This window comes from Amblyomma americanum, chromosome 1 (assembly GCF_052857255.1).
Source record: "Amblyomma americanum isolate KBUSLIRL-KWMA chromosome 1, ASM5285725v1, whole genome shotgun sequence".
Classification (NCBI taxonomy): Eukaryota; Metazoa; Arthropoda; class Arachnida; order Ixodida; family Ixodidae; genus Amblyomma; species Amblyomma americanum.
This window is the reverse complement of record NC_135497.1, coordinates 229,089,973-229,107,598: the sequence shown is the minus strand read 5'-3', so window position 1 is coordinate 229,107,598 and position 17,626 is coordinate 229,089,973. Positions and strand designations below refer to the sequence as shown.

Sequence of the window (17,626 nt, the reverse complement as noted above, 5' to 3'; positions counted from 1 at the left end):
CTTTCAACCAGTTCAGTATCCTACCACGAATACCTAAGTCAACTAGGTCACGGAGAAGCGACTGCTGTAGCTATTGTAGCTATCCTCCTCTGTACCTGAACTGGCTGGTTAAATACCACAACTCGGAACCTTCTTCATGACAGCTTTTGACATCTTTGATGACAAAGGGATCTTCAGTCTTGCTCTAGTGTGCTTCTGTTTTGTAAAATACGTGTCCGGAAAAATGCAAGCACCTGAATGCATCTCATGGTTAAAAATCAATTACTGGTCACTTCTAAACCCAATATTTACCCTCAAATGCAAGCATGCCTTAATAGGCACAATGCATTTGCGTTGCCAGCACAACTGCTGCATTTTGCAAGTCTCAAAACATCTTAGCATGCCAATATATATTTGCACTGCTTGCAGTAAGAATCACATACCCTAGTGATGACTTCAGCACTGTGGCTAACATTGGTGGAATGTACCTAGCCACAGTAGCATGTGCAGCAACCATAAAGTCCTCTAAAACAGATGCAGAAATGAAAGGTAGTAAATAACTCTCTCTCATGCAGCCAAAATTTTAGTGCTATTGAACACAAAGTGACCTAACAACTCCACTACTACATCCTCACTGCTTTATTGAAAGTCTGGCTTAATGTTGTTAAAAATTAACTACATTATAATAAAGCAAACTGTAAAGGCAAATTAAAAAGAAAATGATCGAAAGGGAGAACTGCATATCTCCACCCTAGGAGTAACTCAATATGTACATGCTATTTCCAGATTCTGAAATAACAAACTAAATGGAAACAGACAATCAAAAGACCTTATTTGCTGGGTTTTTGTATCTAGAGTCTTATGAAGTAGCAAAGGTAATGAACACATACCCTTTTTAAGCTTTATGTCCAAAACATGACACGGCTGAAAAGTATATATATTATTTTACAAATGAGAACTGCATATGGCTCTTTGTACATAGCGAACGGCAGTGGCAATGTCACTGTACAGCCACACACAATATTAAACAGCGCACACTACTGCCTTATAACATTTTTCACACATTGCCTAATTGAAACTGGCAGCTGTGGTATGTGCAGGCAGGTAGTGGGTGCTAGTGCGCTTTCTCATAGACAAATAATATTTATTCACGTCTGATAGAGAAGGCTTGCAATTAGAATGGAGTGGTGTGCTTAATTTACTATAGTGTCCACACCTGTACATATGTAATATTATTGAAAGCTCTTGCATTTGCCCACTGGTTGCTAATTAAATTTTCTAGGTGAGCCTGGGCCACCTGGGTAATTTTACTGCCTGCAACGCCACCCTGTCTCACATGGCCCTACACTCCATAATGTGCCATCAGCGGTTGTAACCCAAAGAAGCCTGCACCATAACAATTTTAAGTTGTACAGGGATCGGGTGCTCTCAGGAATGTGCCATTGCAGTCCCATAGTTCCAATGAGTTTGAAAGCGAGCGCTCTTGAAGGAAAGGTACATCTATCCCTGTCGCTTCTTCACCATATGGAAGACAGCAAGAAAATGTTCCTCTATTTCTTTTTAGGTAATAAAAAGTCAACAGGCAAAAGGTATTCAAAAAAAAAACACAAACAGCATGCTCATTGCATACACTCTTTTTGAAATGGGAGAGGAAGTTTCTTATTCTTGCTCACAAGTGTGCATCATTGGCAATACACAAGGGCACCACACACAAAGTCAGCTGAGTGAATAACCAATGTTTGAAAAGCTGGGCTGTGTGGTGCAAGCTTCTTTTCTGTAAGCATTGTAAAGGCACGACTTCGCCAATAAAATGACAGGACACGACACCCACTAGTGAGTGGTATTTTCATTACAAGTGCTTCTGAAGGACTAGCAGAACACTGTGTCTGAGAATTTAATACAGCTGAGCCACTGCAGTTACAGAGATGCCCTACAGCGCACCATCAGGACAGATAATCATGGGTGGCCCGAGTGGTGAACGACATCATATTGCTTCCTTAACTAGGAAACAAGAGCGTGGGAAATAAGAAGTCTCACCACTCGTGGGCTGAATACCACCACTGTTGCCGGCACTGGCAGCACTGGAGCACACTGCTGGGGGAGGAATGCCAATCGACTGCAACCTGGCAGCCACAGCCTTCACTTTCTTGGTAAGCCATGCAAGGCACTTAGACTCATTGTAGCGGTACACTTGGTCCTCGCCATGTCCTGGCAATATGCACAGAAAGGGATGAATGAAACAAATGGGTCTGCATACATCAAGGGCAAGAAGGGTTGTTCTGAGGCAAGTTTGTGACCAGCTACAAAAAGTGCAGCATGTGTGACCAACAGCCAACCCGCGTGGACAGCTAAAGTCGAAGAGCAACCAAGGCAGAATTCTTATAAATGAAACATCGTGCCACAACCATGCAATGGTACCATCCCACAGCGGTGCAGAATTAGTCTGTACCCTTGCACACTGACACATGACCTTGTGGACAACCCAAACTAATGCTAACATTTTATAACCTCTACACATAGGTCTGCATGACCATGGGTTATTAGCACTTGTGTTGGACAGGCTGGGTAATCTGCAATGCAACTTTTGGCTACCCACTAGCATTGCCCACCAAGAAAATTGGCTCATTCAAATTCACTCACAAACTTTTTTCCTCATCCACCTGCTTACTTATGCTCACATTCACTCACACCTGTGAGCGGGTGTGAGCATGGGTGAAGTTTTCCACATGTTTTCGGGCGGGCAGTGCCCTTTTTGATTTCTTTTTTGCTAACAACAGAGGGGATGAGACATTTACTGGCACGAACGACAATGCTTCTGTGTGGGCAAGGTGGCTTTTGTTCCAACTCTTCTCACTTAGCATTGCCTAGTGTTTATTCTTCAGAACTCCCCCACCAGATGCAATATAATGAGCCAATCAGGGCTGTGTTGGGCTCTTTGGCCAAATTTCGTAGTGTCGCCGCTCGAAGAAGAAGGTTGCTAGTCGCATATCGCTTTCATGGCATGAAGCCATTTTACATATATGTACTACCCATGCTTGCTGCTGAGACTGTGAGCGCTTTTTATCAGTGATAGCATAAGCTAGGATAGCTTCTCTGCAAGAAAGTCTAGCAATTGAGGCTGACGGCGTCTTAAGCGTCTACAATAAAGTTTGCCTCAAGGATGGTGTGTCTGCCAGTCTGCATAAACACAATGGATGCAGCACGTGGTGACCAAATATTTTGGCCACATGGAAAATAAGAGTGTTTTTCCAAATATTGAGGCTGTGTCTCTGGGGTAAGAGAAATTATTAGGATCACAACAGTGGTGAGAAGAAATCGTAGTACCATGCAGGCTGTGCGGAAGTGTTTTCCATAATCATTTACTGCCTGAGTTCCAACCCACATAAGATAAAACCTAGGTAACTGGCTGTGGTTCTACTGAGGACAGGAACAATGAGATTAAGAGAAATGGTTTTGGCCGGATCTGGGGCTGAATTTATCAGCTTTCTCTGCAAGTCAGTCAGTTGTTTAATAGTTCACCTTTCAGAAAAGTTTTCCTTCAATAATACATTTTAGCAGCAATGAACCTGCAAGACGTCATCATGCCCTACCATCAGCTTACCAACCCTCAATGCCATCCAGTCGAAAACATACCTCTCACACTAACATCCACTCCCTCACACTCATGTCCATTCATATATCCACTCACATGTGTCCATTCACATTCATGCATACACACTTGAATCCACTCATTAAAACTAGCATCTAATCACACTCATGTCCACTCATGCTGGCATCCACTGACAGAGCCACTCACACTCATGTTAACTCTCACTCAAACCCACACTGATGTCCACTCAAACTGACACATCCATTCACATCCACTCCTATCTACAGACTTATCAAGTACACTTTGCCTTGTGTCAGAAAATGGTAAACAATGGGTATGATGGGCCGAGTAGTGTCAACAGTTAAACACATCCAGCTTGGGGTGCATAAATCCTGCTCATGAATCATGTCTTTGCCGTGCTGCTTCCCTGAATCCTGAAGTCTCGAGTAGCTTTTTGGGATATGTTGTGCATCTGAATATGCCAAGGTAGACGTGCACAGCGGTCCAGGAATGGCTCCAACTGCTTGAACATTGCTTCTTTCATGCCCTTCTATCATTAAAACACAAAACTGCCTCATGAATGGCTGCCTGCAGTCTTTGCACTCGCAAATGTTGGTTACGGGCACCGGGCCCAAATCATTTGCTTCAGTGACTAGTTTTCATTTTGTGTAGCTGTAAACGAAAGCTCCAGCATGTCAGCTAGCATCAAGAATGCATACTAACTCCAATTAGACAGCTATAAAACCAAATGATGAAAAAACTTGTACATGTCGTTCACCTTAAGAGTATGACACATTAGCAATAAATAAGGGTCCCACGGTCACGTGGGGGTCCTCTGGCACGACCTTTTGATAACGTCAACAGACTTGTTGCCATCACAGACTGCTTTGTAATACATCATTGTCCATATTAATAAGTGATGCTAAATAGTAATCCAAATCAACCAACTGTTCCAGTAATGTAATTTGCCTACTGTGTGGTGTAAGGTGCTTGCACAAGGCCTCCATTCACCTCACTGAACAAATGTTTCTCAGTGGTGTAGAGGTAGCATGCCCGGCTACTGACTGAAAAGACAGCGGATTGATTCCACTTGATCATTTTTCTTTTCAGCGAAACTGCTTTTCTACAACACTGCCTTCTCTACCAATCAGGATTTTCCTGCCACACCGCCACCAGATTTTCCACCAAATGGGACTTTTGATGCTATGACTTTGAAAAAAAATTTGGCATAAAACAAGCAATTAGTGAAAACTGTCCGTGACTGCCTTCGGTACCGGCTACTGACCGAAAGGACAAGCAGCTCGATTCCACTTGACCATTTTTCTTTTCAGCGAACCTGCTTATCTACAACACTGCCTTCTCTACCAATCAGGATTTTCTAGCCACACCGACATGGGAGCTTTGATGATATGACATTAAAATAAGAAATTTGGCATAAAACAAGCAATTAGTGAAAACTGTCCGTGACTGCCTTCGGTACCGGCTACTGACCGAAAGGACAAGCAGCTCGATTCCACTTGACCATTTTTCTTTTCAGCGAACCTGCTTTTCTACAACACTGCCCTTCTCTACCAATCAGAATTTTCTAGCCACACCGACAGGGGAGCTTTGATGATATGACATTAATATAAAAAATTTGGCATAAAACAAGCAATTAGTGAAAACTGTCCGTGACTGCCTTCGATACCGGCTACTGACCGAAAGGACAAGCAGCTCGATTACACTTGACCATTTTTCTTTTCAGCGAAACTGCTTTTCTACAACATTGCCTTCTCTACCAATCAGGATTTTCTAGCCACACCGACATGGGAACTTTGATGATATGACATTAAAATAAAAAATTTGGCATAAAACAAGGCAATTAGTGAAAATTGTCCGTGACTGCCTTCGGTACCACCAATTTTTCTGCAGCACTCTGTGAAGCAATGTATTACAAAAATATTTTGAATGTCACAAATCTCGATGTTATATGTCATTTGAGCGCTAAGAAAATGCACTGTAAAAAAAGAATAAAATCAAGAAATTGATTTTTTGTATGGAACAGCCTCGCCCCACCTTAAGAAGAGGGTCAAGTATTACCGCTAATTTTTTAATCCTTCCACAAGACCATGCCCCCCTCCAACACTTGGAACACAATGAGGTGATTCACGCTGAATATAGAAATTACCCAAGACGGGAGCCAGTGTTCTTGTATAAAAATACAAAAATGCTGTGGTTCCTTGGCATGACAATGCCACTCTCATTTACTGATGGTCAGCACCAGCACTTGGGAGTATCAGCTAGGTGTTAACATACTGATCTACAGCACGTTCATTCATTGCACAGCATAGTAAAAATAGAAATAAGATAACGTTTTTGAGTAAGCAAAGAGAATCTAGTTTTCTTTTCACATATTAATGCTAAGCAAAATTAAACAGATTACAAGCTCAGTTAGAAATTAACATAGAAATGTTTTAACCCCCTCACCCCCTCACAAACACAGATAGATTCAGCAGTTTACGAACACTGCCTGTTACAACAGAAGACATCGAGACAAAAGCCAACAGCTTCAGCTTACCATCATATCCACACGACTTTAATGTACCCCCTTTCATTGTTATGCATATTTGAGAAAACTTAGTGAAAAAAAATAATAAGCAATTACTTACATTTAGTGCAAAAGCAGGAACAGTGTCACAATGTGAAAATGCCAACATTTGTCTGCAGCCTCGGGGAGCGAGGCCTCCACCCTCTAGAAGTACCACTCACATCCTTGCCTCTCATCCACCCACTGCCATCCTTGATCCACCTCCTCACCTCACCCCACTCCCACCCACCTTCATTCACCCTCCAGAGGTGCCAGCCACCACCAACCCACCCACCTCCACCCTCCACAAGGCCTCCACCCATGAGAAGCCCATGCAGTAATGGTATGAAAAAGTGACAGAAAAATCAAATTCAAGGACAGTGGGAAAGCCAGCTGCCCTCTAGAAGCACCACCCACCAGCCACCTCCCCACCACACTCCCGTAGGTAGAGGGCTTCCCATCCACCCACCACCATCCTTGACCCAGCTCCCCATCCCACCACTACCCTCCAGAAGCACCACACTCCAAAAGCACTGCCCACCTCTGTACACTCAACCACCCAAAAAATTCTGCCGCATGTGTGAAGCTGCAGCTTAGAGTAAAAGCATTCAACAGAGTCAAAGCATGAAAGTAGTCATCGGGGGTAAATCAAATGCTTGCGCAGATTTGTCACATCAGATATCTGATTGTAAAAATGAAAAAAAAAATGAAAATTGGTTTCTCAGGAATGGAAATGGTGCAGTATCTGTCTCACATCACGGTGGACACCTGAACCGCACTGTAACGGAAGGGATAAAGGCGGGAGTGAGAGAAGGAAGGAAGAAACAGATGCCGTAGTGGAGGGCTCCGGAATAATTTCGACCATCTGGGAATGTTTAATGCGCACTGATATCGCACAGCACACGGGCACCTTTTGCATTTTACATTTAACGAAACACAACCGCCGCGGCTGGGTTCAAACTTGGGAACTCCGGCTCAGTAGCCGAGCGCCCTGACCACTGATCCACCCAGTAAATTTTTTTCCACGTTGTATGCAACTTTTGTGAAACTGATCACAAATGAAATAATATTCTCAGTACTCAGTGACCACACAGAAAGATTACAGGGATGGATTTATGGGTCATTCTTGGAAGGGGCAGTTGAAGGGCATTCTTATTTAAGCCAAGCTTTTCTTGCATTTTTTTAAGTAAAAAGAAAAGGGGGTTCAGCATAGTTTCTCACTTGGATGAAGGGGGAACACCCCTCCTGTAAATTTCCTCCTAGCAGATTATGTGACATACACCTCTTAAGGTTCCTCCAATAGTCTGCTTTCAATGCCACAGGCAAAGAGCATTGTTGGCAGACATGCTCCACACTAAGCCTATCCACAGAACACATACCAATGTAAACACACTGTTTCAATGGTAAAGCACTCAGACACTAAAGTGCACACATAGTCCACATTGCTTCCATAATGAAAAGTAGACATACCTTCAACATCTGCAATGTGCTGCATGCGATCACTGCAGGAACGGATGACTTTTAGCAACAAGCAGTCCTCCACAAAATCCTTCAGTAATTAGTAATAATAGTAATAATAACTGGTCTTGGGGGGAAAGGAAATGGCGCAGTATCTGTCTCATATATCATTGGACACCTGAACCGCGCCTAAGGGAAGGGATAAAGGAGGGAGTGAAAGAAGAAAGGAAGAAGAGGTGCCGTAGTGGAGGGCTCCGGAATAATTTCGACCACCTGGGCATCTTTAACGTGCACTGACATCGCACAGCACACGGGCGCCTTAGCGTTTTTCCTCCATAAAAACAAAGCCGCCGCCAGAACCAGTCATTGTGCTAACAACAAGAAACTAATTTATCATCTTGATTCTGAGATGAATGTATTCAATAAAACATGCGCACAAATGATTTGCACAAGTGTACAAAGTTCAACTAGTTGGCATGAATTCATAGTCAAAAAAGTATAAAGGATGGGACATGAGATGGCACGAAAACAACTCAAGTGTTGATGGCCAAATGATGCTTTATTCCACAAGCACCCAATATAAGCTTAAGAAACACCGGAAAAAGAGTCATGCAATATTGCACACCCTCCCTAACAATTCACATGACTACTTCTTTTTCTTGTGTTTTTTGAGCTTCCCTTATGCACCTCCAAAAGTGAGGCATTAGGTGATAGCCGGCGCATGTTGCCTGTAGGCATTTTCCTCTGTCGTCCTTTGCACTGATCCAAAAATGCTCAAGTGGCTCCGCTGCACACTACAGGTTTGTTAAAGAATTATGCGAGCCTTCAAGAAATCAAGACGTGGTCTGTGATGAGTACATTACCTTGTAGAGGGGGGCCAGAGCAAAGAAGAGGGCATCTACTGGAGTGGCCATGTACACTGGCTGATCTGTTCACACAAAGAGTGAAACACACATAACAATATGGACACCTTGCAGAGAAGTGCACGAGTGAAAGAATCACACAATGCTGTGTAAAAGTATGTTGGATAACAGGAAGTAAAAGGAGCAGAGCTATAAATAAAAATCAGAAATAAGAATCATCTGCCATCACACAATTGCCTCACAACAAAGCAGAAGCAATTTCTAAATTACTCCGAGCTGTGATTTGTTTTCTGGCAAGGAGCATAAGCGATGCACAGTACCGAAATGTCATTGTATGGATTTGGACTAATGACTGAAATAACACAGAGGTACACTGCCACATACTGACAAAAACCCTAGTTGATTACATTGAAAAAAAAAAAGACATGTTGTGACAAATGAAAAGAAAGCACATGAAAATTGGCATGCAAAAGAAATAAATTCTCACTGGTATTTAAATCTCTTATTTCACTTTTTCAATAAAGGAACACTCTACTGCTGGAGATAAGTATAAAAATACTGGCATATTCTTATAGACCTTTCCCAATGATGACAACAGCACAGGTGGAACTCACAGTTCCGGCAGGAGTTCATCACTTAAATTGGCCAAGAAAGTCAGGCCAGAGCAGACAGACGCGCCATGCTGTGTTAAAACTTTGTGCCTCTCCAAACAATTGGGCAACATCGCCTGGAGTTGGCACTGACACAGTGCATTCCTCGTCTTCGCTCTGTGCTGTTCTCCAGCACATGTCTCGCCGAGGAGAGGAAGCTGGAATGGAACCTGGGCAGCTGACGCTCAGCCGTTCACTTCACCAAGCCGCCTGCCACTCTATAGTTTCGCGTCCTTTCTGGTCTGTTCCAGAAGCATTTGTTTACCCGTGACAATATGTTACACTTTATGAATAGGACTAAGTGCAATAGAAAGCATTTTTTTTTGAAAAACTTCAGTTGCTTTAATTTTTTTTTTCTTGCAACTAGTCACTGTTTCTTGCACAGCTTAACCATGCTTTCTGAATCTCTTCTGATGTTTTCAGAAAGGCAGACTGCCACTCTGCTGCCATGACACCGCCTAGGTCGCGTGGCAGTCGTTACGTCTTTTATAAAATTGCTTAGGCTGCTTTTACATGAATGAGAATGCGTCATGAGTATGTTTTTCAAGAGGTCATGAGGAGGAAAGTTGTGACTCATCTTCTACTCTCTTTCTCGATGTTTTTGCACTTTCCCTCAAAAAGTGGAGTGGGGATTGACTTCTGTCCCATTCATGCAAACGTGACTACAGAGTCACTACAGTAAGATACAACTTAAAAAAACAGCAGTTGGCAACACTGGGCCACTTTCTATGGCGTCCCATAATATTCCGCTAGCTAATCATAACAGTAAAAAAAATCAGCTTTTAGAGCGCAGCTCTTAGGTGCCAGTTTCCACATCATAGTCGTCGGCATTGTTGGCTTAGTCGATGTAGTTCGCATAACACGTCACCCGACAGGCGAGAGGTTGCAGGTAATGGCACAGCAAAACGCTACCTGCCAAGGCCCACGAGAGCAGAGGAATGGACAACCGGTAGGCAGCTTGTACAGAAAGACCCCGGAGGGTGGCTAGCAGCATAACACGCCACCTGCCAGCCATGGCATGAAAATACGTGAAGAGCTGTAGAAACATTTCGCATTACCTGCTGCTGTAATCATCTGTCAGTTTTTAATGTCTGACTCTGCCAAACAAGCCAGAGGCATCAAAATTCTTGAGCTTATAATTTCATCCGGTGGTTAGACTCTTGCTTACATAACAAGAAAAGTTTTAATAACAGACTACTTTTTTTGCCAAGAACGAATTCTGCGCAGGAGTCCTGAGTGCAGGCAGAGCTTCACTGCAGACTTAAGTTGCGTGTTGTGTTATGTTGGGTTTAATGGCACATACAGGCTATCATGCGCCAAGCTCAAGGAAAATTGTTTCCTGCAGATTTTACTAATATGTAAAAAGACATGGTGCTGCAGAGGGCCTAGAAAGTTAGTTCGTTCTACCTAGTAATGAGAAGGAAAGAAATTTTATAAATGGCTAATAGTAAATGTTTTAAAGAAGGCTGGGTAACCTCAGCAGCCACCCTTGGCAGGCCAAGGATCTTGAGGCTCCCAACCAATCAAATAAATACCTAATTTCCTTCTCAGGAATGAGAAAGTGGCTGAAGTGCATGATATACATATAATGAAGTGAAGCAGTGGATCAAAATTTAGTTTCTCAAGAACACCTGTTTCTTTTAAAAAGCTAGAAACACAAGATGTGTTAACAATGGCATTTTCATCTAAAAGCAGTGCTGGGTGTAAAGGAATGCATTTATTATAAAATTTAGTATTGTGCTTCTTTCTCAGTTTTCCTAGTTCTGAACAAGAGAATAAAATATATGTTAGTTTGAGGTCATTTCCACATCTTTCATAGAGAGGTTTGTCTTGCTTCATCAATAAGAAATTATGTGTAATGTGTGTATGTCCAATGCGGAGACAACATAAGATTACTTCTATAAATTGTTCCTCGTGCCAACAGGTCTTCCATTCACCCATAACGGGCTTTACAAAGTGCAGCTTGTTGCAGTGCAAAGTGCAGGGTGCCACCGCGCAATGGCCCTCCTAGGGGTTTTCAACCCTCGCTTCATCATGGTACAAGACAGTGCGGTGGTGTCTCGCCTTATCTTCATCCTTGCCTTAAGCTGTGCTGCGTTGTACTCTTAGCTATCGTGGATTACCAATTAGCCCGATCAGCCACACTCTGACGACGCTCTGGTTGAAAATTTGCTATACTCCAGCAATTGTCAGGCAGCATCTCTGGAATGCACAGCCGTAAAACTTTTTTTAGAAGACTTATTCACACCATGGCTATGGCATTTGCAATCAAGCAATTTTGACACGCTTCTCTCTGCATTACCCTTTTCAAAATTTTTTTCTCTCATCTGTCCAGGTGACAAGCCTTCACAAGCGAAATTCCCCTTTTAGCTACATTTGCAGAGGAAGACGTAGAATACATCAGACATCTACGTTGTGGCCCCTCATCACCAAGTACATTTTCTTGCTTTTCCCCTCCCAGCACCATGGCATGCATGAAACACAGTAATGGAGGGTGGCAACATGGAAACGCTCAAGCAGCTTTCTGACAAGACTGTGTCCACATTCATGGTAAAAGAGGAAGGACGGAACGAGACTAATGGGCAGAGTAGTACCGGTACCCAGACCACGCAGAGACGTAAATGGACCAGGGAAGGAACTAAAATGTATATATTTTTTGTGCATGCACCAGAACAAGCGGCGCAGACTATGAGATGTCCATCATTCGCTTACGAACCAGGATGATGAACCAATGAAATGCAGTTGGCTATGATGTCACAGCAAAGCGTTGGGTGCCAGCATAAAGGATGAGGAGGAGGATGGCTTTGTCAAAAGAGAGTGTGAATGGGCTTTGATTTCAGTTTTCCCTGCTTTACAGAGTATGCATGGCTCTAATATTTTGCAGAGACGAACATAACGAGCCGATCTACGCACTGGGCTTGTTTATTTCAAATATCCAAACCTGGTCAGGTGCCCGTCAAAGACTTCAATGTATCAATGCAAGCTGCACCAAAACTAGGAAGTTGTGTTGTGTTGTGTTCGGTTTTCGGGCACATAGGCAACTAAGGCCATCATGTGCCAAGCCCAAGGTACGGAGGAATTTCCTGGGTAGTTTTAAAGAGATGTAAAAGATCTTCGGTGGTTTACAGTGCTTAAAAAGTTGAAACTACTCCGTGATGACAAAGGGAAAAAATTTTAGAAATTGGCACTATTAAAAGTTTTAATGGGTGTTGGGTATCCTCAGCAGCCATCCTTACCCTGGCAGGGATCTCGAGGCTCCCAACTGATCAGATAATGGCCCCAGCCTTCTTCTCAGGGGTGAGAAAGTGGCTGAAGTGTATTAAAAATTCAACAGAACAGTGAGTAAAAATTTAGTCTCTCGAGAAATCCTGTTTCTCCAAGAAAACTAAAAACGCACGACATATCCACAATTCCATTACCTCCTAAAAGCAGCATAGGATGAGAAGGAATGTATTTGTTATAAAATTGAGTAAAGTACTTCTTCCTTACTTCTTCCTGTTTTGCACATGAGAATAAAATATGGTTAACCATAACTTTGTCTCCGCACTCTTCGCAAACAGGTCTATCGCGTTTTGTCAGCAGGAAATTGTGTGAGGTACGTGTGTCCTATATGAAGATGGCAAATAATCACTTCCTCAGAACGTTTCTGGTGGGTGCAGATCTTCCATTCACATATAAGCGGTTTTACAATTGTGTAATTTGTTTACTTCGTTGTTCCACACGAACTGCCATTTCTGTCTTATTTTGCATTGAATTAAGTTAATGCAATCTTTGAAAGGCATATTTACTTTCTTTATTTCCTGATAACGAGCTTGAGCAGCGTAGAAGTCTGCTCTTTCATCGCCTTTAATTCCAATATGGCTTGGTACCCAACAGAGTTTTTGGTTTTGTCCTTTAGCTGTGGCTACTACTATGTTGTGTATGGTATCACCAAGTATAGGAGTGACTACATTTCTATAGAGTGAAGGGCTGTAAGCACACTTAGCGAGTCTGTGTATATAATACTGTTTGCAAGGTTCTCGTTCACTATTTTTTGTACGGCTACAGAGATCGCGTAACATTCGGCAGCTGAAAATGGAGGCACACTGCGGAAGCCTTACTATTTCATTCCAATCCCCTTGTACCACTGCGCTTCCTGTGTAAGCATCTGTTTTTGAACCATCTGTATAAAAAGCTCTGAATGTACTCTACTTTTCCTCCAGTGCAAGACATTCTTGTATGATATGTTGTTGTGGAGTTTGTTTCTTCCGGAAATGTGTAGAAGTGAAATCGCAGATTGCAGGAAAATTGTACCATGGAGGTAGTGCGTCTCGTCTTTGCGCAATACCAGGTAATGTGTTTAGGACACCAAGATTCTGGCACATCTCTTCAAATCGCAAGAGCAGTGGCCTGGGAGCATGCAGTTTGCTGTTAAAGAGCATTCGAGATGGGCACTTCGTAGCTATAGGGTAACATAGATGTTTTTGCAGGGAACGGATTTTTAGAATGTACAAGCATGTAAGCATGGTTCTTCTGTCCGTAAGCGATGGTTCATTAGTTTCTACATATAGGCTGTTTATGAGTGATGTCCTGTGGAAACACGTAAACCTATGGAAAGACGCAAACCTAAATTATGCACTCGATCCATTGCTCTTGCTGACCCATAAACTATACATCCGTAACCTAAGGCAAAGCTTACCACGGCGCGATAAATTTGTAAAAGACAAGTCCTGTCAGCACCCCAACGTTTACGTGACAGTACTTTAATTATATTTAGGGATCCTGAGGCTTTCATTTTCAGTGTGTTTATATGAGGCAGGAAGTGAGTTTTTTGTCAAAGGTTATGCATAGAAATTTGTGCTCATTTTAGACGGGTATTTGTGTTGCGTTTAGGTGTATGAATGGCTTGTATGCCTCGTTTCAGCGAGAAAAGGATGGCTACAGTTTTCTGTGTGGAAAACTGAAAACCGTTCTGATCTGCCCATGTCACTAGTTTATTCATTGTCAACTGTATTTGTCTCTCGCATGCTGCTACATTTGAGGATGTGAAGGTTATTTGAAGATCATCAACATACACTGAATTTAGGATGAGCTTTGGGATTATTTTACTTGTATAATTCATTCTTATAATAAACAATGTCGCGCTTAAAATACACCCCTGAGGATCCCCGTTCTCTTGGACGAAACTCCTGGACAGGGTTGATCCCAGGCGTACTTGATATGAGCGGTCGGAAAGGAAGTCATTCAGGCAGTTCAACATCCTGCCATGGATACCTAGGTCCCCTAGGTCGCGGAGGATACCAAATCTCCAGGTTGTATCACGCTTTCTCCACATCGAAGAAAACAGCAAGAAAGTACCGTTTGTATATAATAGATTCTCTTATCGTGTTTTCGAGGCGAACTAAATGGTCTGTTTTTGAGCACCCCTTTCCATAACCGCATTGATGGACATCAAGAAGTTCGTAGGATTGAAGGACAAATGTTAGCCTTATATTCCGGACACCTTCAAATGATTTCGCCAGACTATTGGCCAGACTAAGGGCTATTGGTCTATAGCTACAAGGGGAAGTTGATGGTTTTCCAGGTTTCAGGAGAGGCACTATCACGGCTGTTTTCCACGCCTTAGGCATTTTTCCTTCTATGAATATTTTGTTAAAGAAATTCAAGAGTGCCTGTATGGCAGGCTGAGAAAGATGTGCAACCATTTCACAGTGTATTTGATTGGGTCCTGGTGCGGTTTTTTTTCTCCGGAAGACAGTACTTTATTTCTTGGAGGGTAATTATATTGTTGTATTGCTCCTTTGCCCCTCCACTTATTGGAAGTTTTTGTTTTTTGGCTAAATTTTTGTGTTTCAGAAATGGCTGCATATAGTGAGACGAACTAGAAACTGCAGCGAAGTGTTCTCCAAAAATGTTTCCCGTTCCCTTATGCTTGTTTGTGTGCCAGGTGTGGTCTGAAGAGGAACTGCGAAAGGTGAGAAGTTGCCATTTAATTTTCGAAACTACTCCCACGATTTTTTTATGTGATTTGACTGTTCATAGATGAAACACAACTCTGGCAAGAGGCTTTCTCGGCACTGTGACCGACGTATAGAGCTCTAGCTCTTGCCTTTTTAAAATGTAGGAGGTTCTCTTGTGTTGGGTACCTGCAAAATTTACCCCAAGCTCTATTTTGTTGTGTTTTTGCTTCCATGTATTATTTTGTCCACCACACTTTGTGATTTGGAGCGCCACTCCAGAAGACTGAGGAATAGCTAAGTGTTCGGCAGTAATTATACAATTTGTGAACATTTCGTTTATCTCATCGATGCTGAGCTTTTCTAAAAATATATTTCCTACATTAGCTTGTGCTCTAAAAATTTCCCAGTCTGCTAAATGCAGCTTCCAACTTCGCAGTTTAGTTGGGATGATTTCTGGCGGAGATGTCAAACTTATTAATACAGGAAGGTGATCACTGCCATATGGGTTGTCGATGTCATACCATTTAAAATCATTAAAAACAGATGGTGAACTAAAAGACAAATGTAAACAGTTCATATTGCCCGAGGTTGGAGAGCAGTATAAAATACTGCGAGAGAATAAAAAATACTGGTGAGAATAAAATCTTCGATTGTTTGCCCTCTAGATTCGCAGCGCTCGGTTCCTCAAAAAGGAGAGTGAGTGTTAAAATCCCCAACTGCCAGATATGGCTCTGGAAATTCATCTATCAGTTCTTGTAGATCATGGACTGTTAATGTAAAATGTGTAGGAATGTATACAGAACAGATTGTTAGTGTTTTGTAGCTGACGATGCTGACAGCAACCGCCTCAAGTTTTGTTTTGAGCTTGATTTCTTGAGCAGGGACGCCACTTTGAACGACAATCATGACGCCTCTCGAGAGTTGATCTGCCTGCGATCGCATCTAAATGTTTTAAAATGTTTCAGGGTGTGCACATGTTGTGGACCAAGATTGGTCTCCTGAAGACATAAAACTATGGGTATACTGTAAAGAAATAAGGAAACGAAAAAGCAGAAACAGCAGTTCCCCGGAAGGAAGCGCCTAGCTTGAGTAAAGTGCTACAAAGCAGAAACAGACGGCAACAGAAACCTGGGCGCCCTTGGAGACACCCGAACAGCGGCGCCCCGAAGAGAGCGGACAAAAGACCACCAACAGCCCGGCGCCTTTAATGGGCAGCGACATTAGGGAGAGCCGCGCGGTCGGCTACAGACGGCGCTTCAGCTACACGCCCGCAAGCGGTCTCCTTCCCGAATGAACTCCAGATGTCAAACACGGAGCAAGGGTGGAGGTGGGGACGCAACCACCAAACCATGTGCAGCACGCGCGGGTGAGAGAGAGAGTGCCTCGTGGATTGAGGGTGAAAAAGCGTGTGGACGGGGCCAGTGCGGAAAGAAGAGTCGTCGGAAGAAGACGTGTGTAATGCCTCTTGAATATAGACAATGTTTTTGTTATCGTTAAACAGTTTTGTCCCTGTGTGATTTTTCCGCTGTTCTTCGAACCCCAAAAGTTTTAAAGTTCAGAGTTGTAGCATTATTGCTAGATTTAAAAGAAGCTACTAGATATACATTACATGGTGCCGAAACCCGGGATGAGAAGACAGCGGTGAAATCCGAACGGACCACGAGGGACTCCAAAGACTGAGCTGAAGAAACGAGAACATGGAAAAGCTTAAGGCCAAGAGGAGAAGTCGACGAGGGCAGAACACCATCATAATCAACGAGGCCACAGCAGTGCTGCCGACAGCCGACGTTCATCAACTGACAGCGCTGCTGCACAGATTACAAGTAAGCAACGATGAACTGCGGAAGTTAAACGACGACATGGAGGACCATCTACCGGAGGAAGCTTTCGAGACCGAATTCACCGAGGCCATCGAATACGACGACCGGGCCATGAACACAATCGGTCTACTCAAGGCTCGGATAGCAGCTTCGCAACCGACAACGCCTGCCGTACACAGCACCGAATCCATGCAAGCGTCGCTGCCGACACCAAGGCACAGTGGCATAAAGCTCCCGAAGCTGCATCTAGAATCCTTCAACGGTGAGCTTGCCAACTGGCAGACTTTTTGGGAATGCTTCCGCGAAACGGTGCATGAAAATCAGAGCTTGTCGAAAGCGGAGAAGTTCCATTACTTAAAGAGCCTCCTCACCGGGCCCGCCTCGTCGGCAGTAAGAGGATTGCAGGCAACAGAGGCCTGCTATGACGACGCAGTACAGATACTGCAGCGCCGTTTCGGCGACAAGGGACAAATAGAGCAGGAACACCTTACCAAGTTAAGGATACTGCCGTCTGTATCGTCTTCAGGAGATGTGAGGGGACTCCGCCGGCTTAACGACCATGTGCAAGCACACATTTGCGGACTCGCGGGACTGGGAGTGACCACGCATGCTTACTCTGCAATGCTTTGCGACATCGTACAAACAGCGCTGCCGCGAGACATGGTAGTAGAGTTTCATCGACTGACAAGCCGAGCTGCAAAGACAGATGCGTTGTCGTCAGCCGGTAGCAGCCCCGCCTCGCCAGCGCAGCAGTCCGCCTCT

The 17,626-nt window shown here is 43.5% G+C and overlaps 1 protein-coding gene and 1 long non-coding RNA gene across 24 annotated transcripts in view; both read right to left on the bottom strand.

Moving 5' to 3' along the window:
- Window positions 1-17,626, bottom strand: part of LOC144114734 (uncharacterized) — a 391,960-nt gene that overhangs the window by 23,795 nt on the left and 350,539 nt on the right. The gene's annotated exons all lie outside the window — the stretch shown is intronic.
- Window positions 870-17,626, bottom strand: part of LOC144114744 (uncharacterized) — a 27,786-nt gene continuing 11,029 nt past the window's right edge. For all 3 annotated transcript variants that reach the window (XR_013311107.1, XR_013311106.1, XR_013311105.1), the window contains exons 4-6: window positions 8,456-8,520; window positions 2,017-2,187; window positions 870-903 (exon numbers count right to left, since the gene is read on the bottom strand). This is a non-coding gene — a long non-coding RNA (uncharacterized LOC144114744). The remainder of the gene's footprint in view (window positions 904-2,016; window positions 2,188-8,455; window positions 8,521-17,626) is intronic.